Source organism: Natrix helvetica (assembly GCF_964273705.1).
Source record: "Natrix helvetica genome assembly, chromosome: 15".
Lineage (NCBI taxonomy): Eukaryota > Metazoa > Chordata > Lepidosauria > Squamata > Natricidae > Natrix > Natrix helvetica.
In genome coordinates, this window is record NC_138565.1 from 6,499,566 (window position 1) to 6,516,579 (window position 17,014).

Sequence of the window (17,014 nt, forward strand, 5' to 3'; positions counted from 1 at the left end):
TTGTCTCTTGAAAAAAGCACCTTTGGTCCAACATTGGAAGCTTTTAAGAAGAGATTGGACAATGATTTGTCTGAAATGGTATAGGCTTTCCTGCCTGAGCAGGGGGTTGGACTAGAAGACCTCCAAGGTCCCTTCCAACTCTGTTGTTATTATTTTTGTTATTATTAATTCTATTTCTGTTTGAACTCAAAACTGATCCAAAAAAGTCCTCTGTTCCCTCAAAACTGGAGCTCAAGAAGATTGTGAGAGAATCTGCAAACAATTCATGCCAGCAAATAGTTTATGATTAGATTAGATTATGAGAGTTGCAAGGTACCTTATAGGTCATCTAGTCCAACCCCCTCCCCCAAGCAGGAGACACTACACCATTTCTGACAGAGGGCAGTCCAGTCTCTTCTTGAAAGCTTCCAGGGATGAAGCTCTCACAACTTCTGAAGGCAACTTCTGTTCCATGGGTTGATTGTTCTCCCTGACAGAAAATTCCTCCTTATTTCCAGGTTGAATCTCTCCTTGATCAGTTTCCATCCTTGTCTGGCCTTCAGGTGCTTTGGACAATAGCTTGACCTCCTCCTCTCTGGGGCAGCCCCTCAAATATTGGAAGACTGCTCTCCTGTCTCCCCTGGTCCTTCTCTTCACTAGACTAGCCAGTCCCAGTTCCTGCAACCGTTCTTCAGATGTTTTAGTCTCCAGGCCTTTGATCATCTTAAACAGATTCAGATTAATGGAATTGGAAGGGACGTTGGAGGTCATCTAGTCCAACCCCCCGCCCAAGCAGGAGACCCTTCACCATTTCTGACCGATGGCAGTCCAGTCTCTTCTTGAAAGCCTCCAGGGACGAAGCTCCCACAACTTCTGAAGGCAACTTCTGTTCTATGGGTTGGTTGTTCTCACTGTCAGAAAATTCCTCCTTATTTCCAGGTTGAATCTCTCCTTGGTCACTTTCCATCCATTATTCCTTGTCTGGCCTTCGGGTGCTTTGGAAAATAGATAGATGCGTATAGATCAATTTAGTTCTTGCACAGGCTAGAGAGGATCTTGAGAATATTTGAGCCATCAGCTTTCAGTTGTCCCAAGGCAACTTTTCCACTTTTTCCTGGACTCTTTTTTTCTTTTTCTTTCTTTCTTTCTTTCTTCTTTCTTTCTTTCTTTCTTTCTTCTTTCTTTCTTTCTTCTTTCTTTCTTTCTTTCTTCTTTCTTTCTTCTTTCTTTCTTTCTTCTTTCTTTTCTTTCTTTCTTTCTTTTTCTTCCTTTCTTCCTTCCTTTTTGTTTTTCTCTGAAAGCTTCAGTCTCCATGCCAATAGCATCCTTTGCACTCCTGGTCATGTTCACTTCTGTCTTGGATTTCCTTGCTGGGCTGTCTGACCCACCTATGGATGCAGAAGCAGCTCATACCCTGATCTGGATTAAAACAGGGTGGTGGGCTCCTCCTGCCCTCCTCCTTTGTGGCTGACCGAAATGATTTGTCTTTCATTCCCCGAAGGTTTCCCAAATGAAACCTCAGCCTGTTAATTTTGCAGAGTGGCTTGTCAGGATGCTACTTAAGTGCAGAGATCAAGCCCATTCTTTCAGCAGTGTATGGGGGGGGGGGGGAAGTATTTTACTAATCCATATTTATTGGTGTAAGAAAGCAGGGGAGAGGGGGTTTAGCAGGGGGCAAAAGACACGAGGAGCATCTGAAGAATGCTTTCTTACTACGGGGGGTTACACAGGCCACAAAACTTTGCCTTTGTCTCTGGATCAGTTACATTTTGTTCTCCCCCCCCCACTTCTTTCTTTCCCTTCCTTCCTTTTTTTTATTTTTGGGAAGGGGTTCCCTCCACCCATCAGAGGTTGCCAGGCAACAAGAGAAGACTAACCAAGATATTTTCTTTCTTACAAGTGGAGCAGAAAACATTACGGAGGGGAAAGAAAGAAAGAAAGAAAGAAAGAAAGAAAGAAAGAAAGAAAGAAAGAAAGAAAGAAAGAAAGAAAGAAAGAAAGAAGAAAGGAAGAAAAGGAAAGAAAAGGAAAGAAAAGAAAGGAAGAAGATAAGAAAGGAAAAGAAAGAGAGAGAAAGAAAAGGAAGAAAGGAAGAAAGAGAGAGAAGAGAAAGAAAGAGAGAAGGAAAGAGAGAGAAAGAGAAAGAGAGGCTTTAGGCCCAAGAGACAGAGCGAGAAGGACAAGGGAAGGAAGGAAAGAAAGACAGAAAGAGAGGAGAGAGAGAGAAAGAGAGAGACAGAGAGAAAGTGAGAGAGAGAAAGAGAGGCTTTAGGCCCAAGAGACAGAGCGAGAAGGACAAGGGAAGGAAGGAAAGAAAGAAAGAAAGAGAGAGAGGAAAAGAAAGAGAGAAAGAGAAAAGAGAGAAAAAAGAAAGGAGAAGAGCAAGAAAGAAAAAGAGAGAAAACATTGAAAGAAGGTAAGAAATAAAGAGAGAAAGAGGAAGAATGATAAGAAACGGGGAGAGAAAGAAAGAAAGTTAGTTTTGTACTTGTGGACAATAAACCAAATTAGCTTGGTGAATTTTGGGGGGAAATAATTCTGCGTGCCTCACTTTTTTTGAGTCCTATCAACTGCCAAGCGCTAGCTGATTAAAAACTGTGTGGTTTGTGATGTAGCAGCATTATAGGTGACTAGTCCACACCATAATATAAAGATAACTATAAAAGAGCATAAGCTGTCGTTTGGCTGTTGCGTTTGCGTGAAGTGTGGATGGTTGGGGATATAGCAATTGCTTCTTATATTTCTTGACCTGGGTTTAAAACCTGGGGATGCCCCTGAGTTGAGGCCTGTGTATTTCTGTAAGAAGAGACCTGAAGCCAGTTGCATGCTTTGGCACCTATCTCTGGGTAAACCCACTTTCAAAATAGAAAGATGCTGACAACAAACCAGCATTAACCCAAGCGTGTAGCAGAGCCTCCAGGATTAACCAAACAGTTGAACTAGGATGGCGACTTTCTCTTCAGTCCACGATTGCGCCCTGAAGGAAGGCAGTTAGCTTCGATCAAGCCTTAGATCTTGCAAAGCATGGTTAGAAACCCCAAATGCTGGTTGTTGTTGTTGTTTACAGAGCAGAGATCCAACTGGGCCACAAACGCAAGAAACACGAATGTGTGAAGTGTGACCAAGGAGGCTGTGTTGAAAAGCATTGCTAAGAATCAGGAAATCGGGGCCAAGGATGTGATGGGGGGGGGAGTTTTTGCAAAAGCAGTGTTCTTTCTCTCTTGCAAACCCCATCCGTTGTGTGTCTGCCTGTGTGTCCCTTCACACAATCTGTCTTCCTGCAGACCGTCCTGGTCTGAAGAGGGACTTTCCCAGGGTGCTTTTAAAATGAGAGGTCCCTCCTAAAACATACCGTTCAAAAAACGCTCTCCATAAAATCTGCAAATGCATTTTTTGGGCTCCGTCCTGCCCGCGTGGCCCAGGCTAAATTCCCTCCAAGCCAGGCCAGACTTGGGGAGGGGGGAAGAGCCTGTGTCTTTAAGAGACACCCCAGCCTGCAGCTGCCGAGTGAAAGGAGTGGAGATTCATGACCCCTTGAAAATACAATAGACATCTATCACCCTGTGGTTTTATTCATATCCAGTACCAATTGAATCTCATCACGATTCTCTCCTTCCCTTATCCACCGCAACACACGCATTGTTGCCTGCCGTCAGTAAAAACCCTGGCCCTGGACAGAGGCTGCCTTCAGTTCGCTGGCGCTTCGGCGGGGGAGTGTGCCCAGCGGAGAGCGAGGGAAGACAGCGGCGGAGGGAAAGAGAAGAAGAAGAGAGAGAGAGAGAAAGAGAAGAGGAAGAGAAGAAGAGAGAGGAAGAGGCTTTAGGCCCAGGAGGAAAGAATGGAAAGAAAGAAAAGGAATGAGGAAAGAAGGAAGGAAAGAAAGAAGGAGCAGGAGGAAGGAGGAAAGGAAAGGAAAGGAAGGGACGAGGATGTTTTAACAGCTCCTGCCCGCCCATCCCTGCATCCCCGACAGCGAATGAGAAACGGCAAGGATGCTCGCTTAGTCTCCTGCAGCAGGAGATGAAACCCGGGGAAACTGACCGGAGAAGCCCCCAGAAGCAACAAGGAGACCACCACCCCAAGTGACAGGGACCCAGCGGCGCTGAAGGGCAGGGAGAAGAACCCGGGAGCCCAAGAGGAGAAGACCCAGACGGTGGCGGAGGAAGGATGGATGGATGGATGGAGAGGCAGGATTCAGAAGGGCAAAAGCAGCTTTTACCATCACCTCTTCAGCCACATGGTTCTGGGGGGGTGTCTCTCTCTCTCTCTCCCTCTCCCCACTCAATCTTTCTTCCGCCCCCACTCTCTCTTTCCTTCCTCCCTTCACCTTCTCCCCAAAGCCTGCCTGGATCTGGCGGGGGGGGGGACGCTACCGCAAAGCAGGTATTCCCCCAAATCCTTGCCTTGGAAGAAGGCTAGAAGCCCGGGGGAGGGGGGGATGTCAAGAAACAGGTGTATTTGCTGTTGGGGAGAACCCCCAATCGATGGGGCAAGGCAGAGAGAGGGGGGGAGAACCTTTTCTGCGTCCAGGGCTGAGGTTGGGGGGCTGGGAATGGCATCTTCCTCCTCCTCCTTCTTATTATGGATATTCTTTTTTTTAATTGCTTCTCCTTCCATGTTTTTTAGCCTCGCCCTCTGAATGGCTTCCTTTGCAAACTCTCCAGCTGTCCCACTCCAGGTCCAGCTAGCCAGGGCATCCCAGGCTGGGAGGGGCCTTGAATTGGGTGGGTGGGTTTCCCCTTCAAAGGCTCTTTGGAGCCACGCACCGCCAACCAAGCTTGTGCCAACCTGCGTGCCGGCAGATATGATATTTTGTCCCTCTTCTCTGGGGCTTGGGTGGAGGGGAGGGGAGAGGCGAGTGCTGAAGCTTGGCTCCTTAATTTGGGATTTTTTAACACCCCCCCAAAAAAATAATCCCTTCCTTCTTCGCTTTTGCCTGCATCCCTTTTCCAGCCCGTAGTTCTCTCTGGATAATACGACTTTCCCAAGCGGGAAGGGGAAATTTCATGTGTGCGCGCAGGTGGGGACGGGAAGATCTGTGTGGTGTGTAAAGCGTGCGTGCATATACTCACAGACACTTATATACAGAGAGCTGGCAGTTTTCTGGGCACGCTTCCTTTCGCCTTTATGTAAGGGAGCATCCAAACAGATCAACCAAAACCTCTTCTTTTAAAGCAGAATCAAGTGGCTTCCTTATTGATCTCTGGATTTAAGCTTCCTTTTCATAAGGATTCCCTAGGATTGGGGGGGGTCTCAAATTACCCAGGAGCTTCCATTTATTGGGAGTGGGGGGAATGGGAAGAGAAGATGGGCAGAGGGAGAAAGGGGAGGTTTTTATGGGGGGGGAAACAACCGATAAAGAAGGATCGCTGGAAAGCTGTTGCAAACCTGTTCTGCGGATTTCTCCTAAGAGGTCAACAAGCATAGTGGATTTGATCGTGAGCTGGGGAAAGTTTTCAGGTTTTTAGGGAGCTCTCTTCAAAAAATTTTTTTGCCTAGCTGTGCCCCTCAGGCCAAAGGGAAAGGAGGAAGATGTGGATTAAGGGATGGATGGATGGATGGTTGGATGGATGGAAGGAAGGGAAGGAAAATATCTTGGGTGTGAATTAGGGAGGGAAGGAAAGAAAGAAGGGGAAATAAGAGGAAGGAAAGGAAAAATATCTTGGGCGTGAATTAGGGAAGGAAGGGAAGGAAAAATATCCTGGTGTGAATTAGGGAAGGAAGGAAAGAAAGAAGGGGAAATGAGAGGAAGGAAAGGAAAAATATCCTGGTGTGAATTAGGGAAGGAAGGAAAGAAGGGGAAATGAGAGGAAGGAAGGGGAAATGAGAGGAAGGAAAGGGAAAATATCCTGGGTGTGAATTAGGGAAGGAAGGAAGGAAGGAAGGAAGGAAGGAAGGAAGGAAGGAAGGAAGGAAGGGAGGGAGCTTCTTTCTAGAGAGTATGAATTTGGAGAAAAAGCAATCCAGAAAATGGATAATTTTTTCCCCCTCAGTTGGCCTTTGTAGATGGATCCATCTTCCCCAAAAGGGATTCCTTTCAAAAATGTTTAATCGCACCTTCCCTTCCACTACCCTCTTCTTTTCTTTTTTACAATCGTGGGCCTCAGAGTTGGAATAATTAAGATTTCCACCCCACCCCCACCCCACAACCCCCTCTAGAATTCGATCTCCTCCTCAAAAGCAGACTTTTGGCTTTTTTAAAATTTCTCTCCAACAAAAAAGTGGCAAATCCTTGTGGGAAGTGGGGTGGGGAGCCTCTGGGATGATGAACGCTTTGCCCCCTCCCCAAATACAGTGATGGCGAAGCCCCTTTCCCCCTCCCTCCTGTAAAAAAAACACAAGGCCTTTTCATCTTTAAGGTAGCCTCTTCATCGGAAATTAAAACACACCCCGATAATTTCTTGTCTTGTCTTCAGCAGGTTTTTTGGGGGGGGAGGGAGGAAAAAAAACACGTGTGTGTGACAAAGGCCAGATTTTAAAAATGTGTTGTTGTTGCTTTTTAGCATTCTGATTAATTTAATTTGTTTTTTTTTTTAAACGAAGAATCTTTTTTCCTTTTTTTCGGGCATCGGGGAAACCAAACAGGGTGGTGGAGAAATCAGAGAAATAAAAGGCAGGAGAAGTTGCTACTGAATAGTTTGAGTGAAGAGCTTTTTAATTTTAATTTTTTAAAAAAATTCTCTCTCTCTTTATTTTTTGTTTGTTTGGAAAGCCTCACCAAGCCCAAAGCTGGAACCTTTGCTCCTGATTGTCCAAACGCAATTCTTGTCCAGAAAAACATGCAAACCAAGAATTGTGTCTGGACATCGGTGGCTAAGCCTTCAAAATCATCGGTCTCGCCTGCAGATTCAAAGAAAAGAAAAGAAAAGAAAAAGAAAAGGAACGGATTCCCTCCATCCACGGAGGATAGCCAGGTAAATCCCGCCTGTGTTTAGTTACTTTTTGGGGGGGCTCATCTCTGTGTCTTCTCTAAGAATGAAAATGTCTTAAAACTTGAGATGTCTGCTTTAACCCTAAAAAGATAAAAACAATAACAGCAAATTCTTCCTCTTCTTTTTTTAAAGCACCCAAACATTTGCAAGGGTCAAATAAACTATTGTCGTTTACTGCAAGCTATTTTGCTTCCTGGCATCGAAAAGGTAAAGGATGCTTAAAACGTTTATTTTCTACTTCTAAACTATTGTCTTAGGGGTCCATTTTTAACCTATTAATTGGCCTTTGTGTGTCGTGCTTTTGATCAGCTTCTTTCCCACTGAATTGTTTAACCTCGGTTGTTGTTGTTTTTCCGCGAAATGGAAGATTTTTTTTTGTAGGGGATTTATTTCTTTATTTTGTTGGTTTGTTCGGGTTTAGTTCTCCTTATCTGGGAGAATGGGAAGAGTTTTTAAAGAAAGGGAGAGGTGCCTTTTGATAGAAATTCCTTTGCAAGAATCGATCCGAGAAATGTTAAGCATTTGGGCTTCTCATGAGAACTCTTTGCCAGGAATTAAAATGCCCTGATTTTAAGTATGTGAGATATTATATTTTTACACTTCAGGTTAGAAGGAAGGGGGGAATAAGGGAAGGAAACCTTTGAGAAATAGATAGATAGATAGATGATAAATAGATAGATAGATATAGATGGAGGGATGGATGGAGGGATGGAGGGATGGATAGATAGATAGATAAATAGATACAATAATAATAATAATAATAATAATAATAATAATAATAATAATAATAATAATAATAATAATAATAATAATAATATCACACAGTCAGCCAGATGTTCAGTCTGGATTTGGCATTTCGTCTACCTATCGAGTCCTTTCTTTCTTTCTCTTTCTTTCTTTCTTTCTTTTTCTTTCTTTCTTTCTTCCTTCCTTCCTTCCTTCCTTCCTTCCTTCCTTCCTTCTCTTCTTCTTCTTCCTTCTTATTTCTTTTATTCATTAAACATGAAACTCAAGTCAACTGAACATTTAAAGATGTGTCACAAATACCATTGGCTGGTGCTGATGGTTGATACGGGTTGCTGCCAGCATCCTAGGTATCGACCAAGTATTATAATCATCTTCTTTCTTTCTTTCTTTCTTTCTTTCTTTCTTTCTTTCTTTCTTTCTTTCTTTCTTTCTTCTTCTTCTTGCTATTATTACTATTATTATTATTATTATTATTATTATTATTATTATTATTATTCAGACCTTCTCTTCTGTGTCTCCCCCTTTCTTTCTTCGTGGCAAGGGAAGAAAATATCTTTATTTTCTCTTTATTTTATCCCTCTCTGATCCCTTCGGAGTGCTTTTCCTTGGTAAAAAGGGGGTTAAGACTGCAATGCACAGAGAGGTTGGGGGCAGCGGTTCAGAAGGGGGAAAGGTTTTTTTTTTTTTTACTAGGAGCCAAAGTTGACGCTACTCTATTTCAGGTAGGGGGAAGAGAGGTGATGAGGTGCCCTGCCTGCTCCTCATCTCTCTTCTATTTTTTCTTCTCTCCATGATGTAATATCAGTGATGGAAGGAAGAGGAAAAAAAATTGGGAATTTGTAGTCACCACGTGGTTATAAATATCAGAGGCCACGACAGAGGATGGGAGGGAGGGAGGGAAAAGCATTCCTTCTCTTCTCCCCCGCCCCACAGCCCGTTTGCAGAATTTCCCTATCTTCAAACCATTTTTTATGGGCTTCCCCTCACCTTTTAAACCCCTTCTCCTCCAATTCTGCCCCCCAACAATTGTGTGTTTCCCCCCCACTTTCAGTCGTTTATGGTTTAACTATGGATCTTCTTTTCTTCTTTTCTCTCTCTCTCTTTCTTTTAAAGGCACCCCCAAAAATTGTGTGTTCCCCTTTTCTTGGGATCATTTATGGTTTAACTGTAGATCTTCTTCTTCTTCTTTTCTTCTTCTTCTTCTTCTTCTTCTTCTTCTTCTTCTTCTTCTTCTTCTTCTTCTTCTTCTTCTTCTTCCCTTTTTTCTCTCTCTTTCCTTTAAAGGAACCCCCCAAAAATTGTGTGTTCCCCCTTTCTTGGGATCATTTATGGTTTAACTATGCATTCTTCTTCTTCTTCTTCTTCTTCTTCTTCTTCTTCTTCTTCTTCTTCTTCTTCTTCTTCTTCTTCTTCTTCTTCTTCTTCTTCTCCTCCTCCTCCTCCTCCTCCTCCTCCTCCTCCTCCTCCTTCTTTCCGTCTCTTTCTCTTTTTTTAAAAGGCAGCCTCTTTTGCAGCTCCCCCTGCAAACATCCACCTACCCACAAACAGACACACGCAAACTTTACACGCACATCTTAACAATAGCAATTGGGCTGCCCGATTGTCTGTCTGTCCGTCCATCCCATCCGTGGGGGGGGGGGAAACCCTCCTTCGGGGTGTTGTGTGTCTGGGGAAAGGAAGTCAAGCTGAGTTAGGAAATCCAGAGCTTGGCTGAGTGAGGTGGGGGGAAGAGGGGGGAAGAAGAAGAAAACACAAATGATGAAGGTCTGGTTTTTAAAATATAGAATACAGCCTCCCATCCCACCTGTGACCTTCTCCTGCTGCAGTTTTGCACAAGGCTGCCTTCCTATTTTTCCGCTTGCTTTCCAGGAGACCCAAATCCAGCTGGAGGGCTGGGGGGGAATGGCTCATTTGTACATCTTCCCACCCCACCCCCCCCAAAGAGCTAATTCTCAACTGGTCTACTCTGGAGCAAATCCCCCTCCTCAGTGCCCCTGATTGCCAGTCGCAAGTCAAAGAGTTGACTGGATGAAATTCACATTCTGGTGTTTCTTAGGGACGTAACAAGCCTTTAGAAACTGACACGCTGCCAGCTCTCTTTGAGAGTTGAATTCCTCAACTCCGCTCTGGACTTAATCCCCCCTGGCCCAAATCTCCAAGCAAAGAAATGAAATCAATAGCAGAATAAAATAAAGTTCTATGAGGTACCATGTCAGCCAGAGACCAGGATTTTTTTTTTGGGGGGGGGGGGGGAGAGAAAAGAAAATCGAAAACAATTCTGCACTCAGCAGAATAAGAAATAGAGAGAAAAAGGATAGGTTATTTCTGGAAGTCTTAAAAATCCTATGCATCCTTCTCAGGATACAATGCAATAGCAGAGTTGGAAGGGACCTTGGAGGTCTTCTAGTCCAACCCCCTGCCTAGGCAGAAAACCCTATACCGTTCCAGACAAAGGGCTATCCAACATCTTCTTAAAGACTTCCAGTGTTGGGGCATTCACAACTTCTGGAGGCAACCTCTGCTCCACGGATGTATTTTATTATCTTCCAAACGTCCCCAGGGCAAAAAAAGACCACCCCAAAACCTCAGAATACCCATCTATAAAATGGTCCTTTCCATGCTAAGAAGGGGGAGAACAATAGGGCGCATTCCCACGGAGCTGTGTTTCCCCCTCTCCGCAAAATTCTTCTCTTTTTAGAGGGCCAGCCAAAGGGAGAAATACGGGGCCATCCAATTGGGATGGGAAAATGTCTTCCAAAACTCCCCGATCCCCGAAGAGAGAAATCTAGCTTGGGAGGAGTGGGGAGAGAGAAACATGAGCTCTCTGCTGCATAAGGGGTTTGGATCCCCCTTTTGCGTTCTAGCTTCTAACGCCCCAACCAGGAGAGGCACCCCTAGGAGAAAAAGAAGGGTGTGTGTGTGTGAGTGAGTCTTTAGGTGTGTGCCTTGTGTGGGAATCTGAAAACATAAAGAGGATTTGTGCAGTGCGCAGGAGGGCTTCAATTAGAGCCAAATGTGTTGGGAGTACCTGGCCAGTGCCACCTCGTGTTGTTATTATAGTAAGGGCCAGATTCCCACATCTGCCCTTTCTATGCCTTTCTCCAAAAATCACCTGGTGTGCACGCACAGTTTGAGGCCACGACAAGACATCACACAAGGTCTGTGTCAAGATCTCCCATCTCTATCGACTTATATTAGCATTCTGCCTTTTTTTTTTAAAATTGCTGGCTTAAAATCTTTAAAAAAAACAAAATCTCGTTCTTTTTAGGAGTTGCTCCTTGCTTCATCCAGATGGGCTGGACTTCAACTCCCACGATTCCCCTGCCAGCGTGGCGTAGGGAGCTATGGGAGATGAAGTCCAACCAAACTGAAGGGGATTTCAGATTGGGGAAAGGGTGGGTGGGTGGGTGGGGGGAAATGGCTGTAGAGAGGTTATTTATTTAAGCAAAATGCATCGGAAACGTATTCCGCTTGCTAAGACCACGCTTTTCAATGCAGATACGCGGCTGGCCCGTTTTGTGAAATTCTTGTATGTGTTTTCTTGATGGAAATGGGAGGTTTTCGTTTGTGGTGATTGTTCATTTATTCCTTCGTGATGTTTTTACTCTCTTTCCAAACGCATTTAGAATGGTCAAAGGGGTTGAAACACAACAATGCTTAATCCTCCATAACTATTTTACACAATTAATGCAACAAATCTTTTGGCATTATCACTTGGTCGTTTCAGCATCTAATGGCTTTAGGCCCTTCACAGTTTAAGGATTGATATTATATTATAGATATAATATGTATATAATATAATATGTATATAATTTGTATAGAATATGTATATAATATAATATAATATAGTATAGTATATTATAATATATTATATTATATTATGTATTATATATTATATCATATATTATATAGTATATAATATATATTATTATATTTTATTATATTATATTATATATTATTATATTATATACATATTATATTATATATTATTATATTATATTACATTATGCATTATATTATATATTATATCATATATAGTAATTATATTATATTATATTATATTACATTACATTATATTATTATATATTATATTATATCATATCATATATCATATCATATCATAATATTATATTATATTATATTATTAATTATATTATTTATTATATTATATTATATTATATTATATTATATTATATTATATTATATTATATTATATTATATTATATTATATTATATTATATTATATTATATTATTAATTATATTATATTATATTATTATAGTCTAGACAGCTTTGTGTTTTGTTGGTATGCAACCGACCGATTAGATGCCAAGTCATGATTTTAACGTATGTTTCATTTCCTTTATTTATTATTTTATTCTAGAATTTTTAACTGGATATTCCTTGAGTGTGTGTTTTTTTTTTAATTGTTCTTGTCTTTTGACTGTAATAAGCACTGGCTTGGCCTGACAAGGAGTTACTGTATGTTTAACTGGCACTAAGTCAAACATACTGTTCCTAGATGTGCTTACCTTTCTACATGCAGGCCGATTTCATTGGGATCTGCTTATCTGAATTCTCTTTCTTCGCAATTTAAATGCTACAGAGACAATCTAGTTAGCTCAGGGTTACGGGCAAAACTCTAAAATGGAATTGTTTGGTTTGAGGATCAGGATTTAATGAAATTTGGGGATAGTGTGTGTGTGTTTGTGTATGAATATGACTGTATCTCCAAATTTCACTGAATCCTGATGATGATATGATATATAATATGATATGATAATATAATATAAAACACCATGTTAGTGCAGCTATTCAGTAAATTGCTATCTCAAGATAAAATTCTCCTTCAAATCATACCCTTTTGCAGCAAAAGGAGCATTTTCCACTATTTGTGTAACTAAGACGCAATTCCAAAGTGTTCAGAAATCAACAAATCGTCTTATAGGGTAGAAAATGCTTATAAATACAAAGGTGTATTAGAAGAGTAACACTAAGACAGCGTTTCTCAATCTTTTCACCACCACATGCCCTTTTAAGAACCTTTTGTGGCCACGGAATATGTCCACGGACCTGCAAGACTTAACTCTCAAGGTTTAAATCATGACATTTGTTCAAGACTTCACGGATTCCCGTGGGATGACATCGCGCCTCCCCCTCTCCCCCGAGGAGGCAATGGACCACAGGTTGAGAACCACTCATGGTAAGACATGATCAGAGAGAGAAGTGAAGGAAGGATGAATTGCACACACCTTGTGGGGGAGGAGATTTGAGGTGGAAAAATGGCAAGAATCGTGAAAGCAAATTGTTTTTTAGCAAGAGATTTTCTAACTACAGTGAAGAGCCAGAGGTAAGAAGCAACTTAAACATTGCAATGGATAAACATTTGCCTTGTTTTTGTTTAGTTTAGTAATATTAACCAGCTAAATTCAAAATTGACCAGGATTTATTTATTTTTTATTTTTTTAAAAAGAAAACAGGCCTTTTTTAAATGGCCTGGGGATTTCCAGAACTGTTTTGAAGGAATTATTTTCTTTACCTGAACGACAAAACTAGTTGCTGTTAATTGGGAAGCAGGCTGTTGGAAAACCACATATCATTTGCACTGATTTGGCTTCGAAATATGAATGAGTTAATCACTGGCTTATCATCAGTGAGTTTTGCAGTTTTTAAATTTAAAAATGAAGGGTTTTTTTTTTTAAATTTTGAAGAGCAGGGCTTCCAGGCGCTAGAAGCTGGAAACCTGAGTCACACACAGTCTTTATATAGATCTGTATCTCGATTCATCCAGGATTCAGAACATGTTGAGCGCAATTTCCTTCTGTTAAAACGTCTAGATGCCTGACCATCTTACTAACCATCATGTGCTCAATGTATGGCTTAATTACACAAACCTGGTTCATCCCCCCCAGCTAAGATTGGGAGGAATTTTGTTGGTTGCTGTGTTAAGAAAGAAAAATCGACTTTTTCAGACTTTTTAGCTTGCATCGATAACCATTTTAAAATTGAATCAAGTTTATTTGGCTGGCAACAATATTGCTATGAATTAGATAAAGCTGTTTGTTTTCTCCCCAGCACTATTTGAACAAAAAAGCTACATGGTGATTTAGCAAAAATGGCAATCTTTTCCCCAAATGAGATACATAGAAACACAAAATGTACCTGTTTTGTAACTCCTGGGAACCTCCTTCCAATGAGGGAAAGGGGGTGTGGCCATTCAGTGCCCCGCCTGTTTTCCAGGGTCAACTTCCTGCAGACTTTTTTTTTTTGTTTCTTATTTCCCAGGCAATGTTTCCCACGTAAAATGATTGAAAAATTTATTTTATTAAAGGTATTTTGTATCAAACTGTTGTTTAATTGTTCTTCTGGCTTTGCAGACACCTGAATGAGAAAGTTGTGATTGCTGAAAGCTGTATTTGGAGAGGGTTCTTAAAAGTTTTTTAAAATTCTATTAATTTTTTTAAAATTCTATTCAAATTCTATTCAATTCCATTCTGCAATTCTATCCTATCCCCTTCCATTCCATTCTGCTATTCTATTCTTTTCTATTCCATTCCATTCTGCTATTCTATTCTATCCCCTTCCATTCCATTTTACTATTCTATTCTATTCTATTCCATTTTGCAATTCTATTCTATTCCATTCCATTATTCTATTCTTTTCTATTCTATTTTATTTCATTCTGCTATTTTATTCCATCCCATTCTGCTATTCTATTCTATCCTATCTCCTTCCATTCCATTCCATTCTGTTATTCTATTCTTTTCTATTCCATTCCATTCTGCTATTCTATTCTATTCTATTCTATTCTAGTCTAGTCTAAAAAGGTTTTCTTATATATTTGGCTAACTTGTGGGTCCAGAAATATCACTTCGTTTTTAACTGGCTTCCCAAGCCAGTGTGAGTGAGTTCCACTGTTCTGTTTTGATGGAACCAGAGAGCAACGTGCTTTAAAATTGCTGATGATTCATTCATTGCTTTATGCGTTTAATATTAAAAGAGGGGGGGGGGGAAATCAGCCTGTTTGAAGACAGACAGAAAGGAGGAAAATCAGCCACGGATTGCACAGGGGGTTGCAATCAGCCCAGAAGATATGAGAAGACATTTTAAAACAGGGATTTGGGGCCATTGTTTTGTCTTTTCTAGATTTGCTAGGAAAGGAGATTATTTCGGAAGAGAATATTTTGTCCAGTAATTTTTCCCTTGTTCTTATTTGTCTTTTAAATAGCTATCCCAACTTTTTTCCTTGGGTCCAAAGTATTTTAAACATTTCAATTGTCTCTGGAGATTCTGTCATCCAGGTCTCTTGTCTCTTCTATGTTTTTATGTTTGCATGTTTGTAGTCTATTTTATCTATTTCATTTGACTGTACACCGCCCCGAGTCCCTTTGGGGAGAGGGGGCGGTATAAAAATCGAAATAAAGGTAAGGTAAGGTAAGGTAAGGTCATGGTTGTCCCAAAGGTGCTTTTTACCCCCGAGAGGCAACTGGATTTTCTTATGATTCTTTTGAAGACGTCTCGCTTCTCATCCAAGAAGCTTCTTTAGCTCAAAAGAATAAGTTGCCTCTTGAAAAAGCACCTTTTGGGGGCTATCTCCTTACTCCAAGCAATTCTCTTAAAACAGGGGTCTAAATTTCACATCTGAAAGGTTTCTTTAAGCATCAGAAAAAATCTGGTGATACCTTTCCAGGATAACATTTTTAAACTGTTAAGATAAAATAAAAATTATCTCAAGCTGGAGGAAAACATTGAAATCCATTAAGACAGAGAAAATGTAAGTACAGGTAATTATCAACAGGGACGGTGGCTCAGTGGCTAAGATACTGAGCTTGTCGATCAGTAAGGTCGGCAGTTCGAATCCCTAGCGCCGCGTAACGGAGTGAGCTCCCGTGACTTGTCCCAGCTTCTGCCAACCTAGCAGTTCGAAAGCACATTTAAAAATGCAAGTAGAAAAACAGGAACCACCTTTGGTGGGAAGGGAACAGCGTTCCGTGCGCCTTCAGTGTTGAGTCATGCCGGCCACATGACCACGGAGACGTCTTCGGACAGCGCTGGCTCTTCGGCTTTGAAACGGAGATGAGCATCGCCCCCTAGAGTCGGGAACGACTAGCATAGATGTGCGAAGGGAACCTTAGACTAGTTCGCAACACATGTTGGTAATTATTCTGAATGGACCCCAAGACTTCAATCTTCGCCAGATCCTCGTCTCTGCAGAATTGCCTTTATCTTTAACCCAGGTTTTAATGGCGCTTGGATCATTCCCACCCACCACCCACCAAATCTTTACAGCTTTGCTAGATAAAAATGTTCCAGCTCTTCAGATTTTACTAGGCTGATTAAACCGGACACATTTAAATCTGCTGATTCATACAATTGTTTTTCTTTTTAAAAGGATTGACAGCCCTTTAATCATTTTGGGAGTTTCCTTCAGCATGTATACTAAAGAGCATGTATAATTTAGCAGTTCGAAAGCACATAAAAATGCAAGTAGAAAAATAGGAACCCCCTTTGGTGGGAAGGGAACAGCGTTCCGTGCGCCTTCGGAGTTGAGTCATGCTGGCCACATGACCACGGAGACGTCTTCGGGCAGGGCTGGCTCTTCGACTTTGAAACGGAGATGAGCATCGCCCCCTAGAGTTGGGAATTTTTCCTTTCTCGCTTTGGTCAGTCGCTTGGGTGGATCTGATTTTTAACAACTCAAAATAAAATAAAAAGAACCTCACTACGCACGCAGAGAGAGAAATAAAATTCGGCCTCTCACGTTTGCAAAAATGCTCAGCTTTTCGGAGATGGTTTGCATAGTTGACGAGAGGTTTAGAATAGAATAGAATAACACAGTTAGAAGGGACCTTGGAGGTCTTCTAGTCCAACCACATTTAGGTAGGAAATCCTACACCCCTTCAGACAAATGGTTATCCAACATCTTCTTAAAGACTTCCAGTGTTGGAGCATTCACAACATCTGGAGGCAAGCTGTTCCACTGATTAATTGTTCTAACTATCAGGAAATTTCTCCTTAGTTCTAAGTTGCTTCTCTCCTTGATTAGTTTCCACCCATTGCTTCTTGTCCTGCCCTCAGGTGCTTTGGAGAATAGCTTGACTCCCTCTTCTTTGTGGCAACCCCTGAGATATTGGAAGACTGCTATCATGTCTCCCCTAGTCCTTCTTTTCATTCAACTAGACCAAGAATATTCAGTTCTAGGTTGGACGGAATGAAGTTTTCAGTCATATAAACGAATGTCCTGAACATTAGATTGCCTTTCTCCAACCTGATGCCCTCCAGACGACTCGATGTCCAGTTTCTAGAATAGCTAAAGCCTTCTGTTTGGGAAATTTGGAGGATTTGATGGTTGGGCTC

At 41.5% G+C, this 17,014-nt stretch overlaps 1 long non-coding RNA gene across 1 annotated transcript; it reads left to right on the forward strand.

The window, feature by feature from the left end:
- The first annotated feature begins 6,248 nt into the window (after positions 1-6,248).
- LOC309399308 lies at positions 6,249-11,011 on the forward strand. The gene is made up of 3 exons (XR_014176502.1): positions 6,249-6,893; positions 7,044-7,118; positions 10,927-11,011. It is a non-coding gene; the product is annotated as an uncharacterized lncRNA (long non-coding RNA).
- Positions 11,012-17,014: the final 6,003 nt, after the last annotated feature.